The sequence below is a fragment of the Mustela nigripes genome, chromosome 13, assembly GCF_022355385.1.
Source record: "Mustela nigripes isolate SB6536 chromosome 13, MUSNIG.SB6536, whole genome shotgun sequence".
NCBI lineage: Eukaryota > Metazoa > Chordata > Mammalia > Carnivora > Mustelidae > Mustela > Mustela nigripes.
The window spans coordinates 68,702,478-68,704,260 of NC_081569.1; the positions used below are offsets into that span (position 1 = coordinate 68,702,478).

Genomic DNA, 1,783 nt, shown 5'->3' on the forward strand with positions numbered 1-1,783 from the left:
TGTTTTGTTTCTTAAATTCCTCATATGAGTGAAATCACAAGTATTTGTCTTTTTCTGATTTATTTCACTTAGCATTAAACTTACTAGCTCCATCCATGTCATTGCAAATGGCAAGATTTCATACTTTTTTATGGCTGAGTAATATTCCATTGTATGTAAATACCACATCTTCTTTGTCCACTCATCAGTTGGTGGACATTTAGGCTGTTTCCATATTTGGGCTCTTATAGATGTGCTGCTATAAACATAGGGGTGAATGTATCCCTTTGTATTAGTATTTTTGTTTTCTTTCACTAAATACCTAGTGGTGCAATTGCTGGGTCACAGGGTAGTTCTACTTTTAACTTTGTGAGGAAACTCCATACTGTTTTCCAGAGTGGCTGCACCAGTCTGTATTCTCACTAACAGTGTAGGAGAGTTCCCCTTTCTTCACATCCTTGCCAACACCTGTTGTTTGTTTGTTTTTCTTTCATTCCTTTTTTTTTTTTTTTCTATTTGAGAGTAGTAATTTATTATCTGACCACAGTAAAAAAAATAATCATGGTAGATACCTTAGTTCATCCTTCTAATAAGGCTATTGATCTGGTCTTCCCTGTCACCAGCATCTCCATCTTCTACAAAATGGGTGGTCTTTTTCTTCTCAAGGAGAAGATAATTTGAAGAGCCAAAAGAGTTGTTTGATTCTTTGAAACATGCTCCAACAGTATAGATTTCGTGAATCAGATCCTCCACACAGATGATGCCATATTTGCCAGTTAATGTGTTTATCTGTCAGGGCAATTCACTTATTGTTGTTTTTGCCATCATCATGTTTGTAAATCAATTCATTTACAGACTTCAGGTCATGCTATATATGGTTCCACAATCCTTAGTATGTTAATGGAAGCCTTGTTGAGCTTAACAAAGGAGCCATTGAAGATCTGGCAAAGGTGAAGAAGCTGCAACACCTTTCAAATCTTTGGGCTTACACCACTGATACCTATGATACTGATGACAAATGACAATTTGGTTTCTGCAGGTATGTTAGAAGTTACCAGCTTTTGTTTGTTTGTTTGTTTGTTTGTTTCTTTCTTTTTTTTTTTTTTAGCACCATCCTGGCCATTTAAATCTCTGTTCTGTAGAACATCTACCTATCTGCCTGTATTCCTTGTGGTAATTCTTAGCTTTTTCAAAGATAAGCTTCCTCCTTGCATTTCTTTTGGGCAAACTTCTTTCTCAAGGTTTTCTGGCAAATAGGAACCTTCTTTTCCTTCTCTTCTGCACACTCCATGGTCCCAGTAGGAAAAGAGGCCTGTTGTTTTTTTGTGTTGTTGATTTTAGCCATTCTGACAGGTGTGAGGTGGTATCTCATTGTAGTATGGATTTGTTATTTCCATGTTGATTAGTAATATTGAGCATATTTTCCTGTGTCTGTTGTATATCTGTATGCCTTCTTTGGAAAAATGTCTAATCATGTCTTCAGTCCATTTTTTAATGGGATTATTCATTTTTTGGATGTTCAGTTTTATAAATTCTTTATATATTTTAGATATTAACTCTTTATCACATATGTCACTTGCAAATACCTTCTATTCCAAAGACTGTCTTTTAGTTTTATTATTTCCTTCATTGTGCAGAAGCTTTTTATTTTGATGAAGTCCCAATAGTTTGTTTTTGCTTTCGTTTCCCTTGCCTCAGGACAGATATCTCATAAGAAGTTGCTATGGCAGATATCAAAGAGGTTATTACCTGTATCTCACTAGGATTTTAATGGTTTCGTGTCTCAAATTTAGGTCTTGATTTA

General features: G+C 35.1%; 1 pseudogene; it reads right to left on the reverse strand.

Annotated features, from left to right (window-relative positions):
- Positions 1–552: 552 nt before the first annotated feature.
- LOC131999369 (large ribosomal subunit protein uL30-like) lies at positions 553–1,270 on the reverse strand (annotated as a pseudogene).
- Positions 1,271–1,783: the final 513 nt, after the last annotated feature.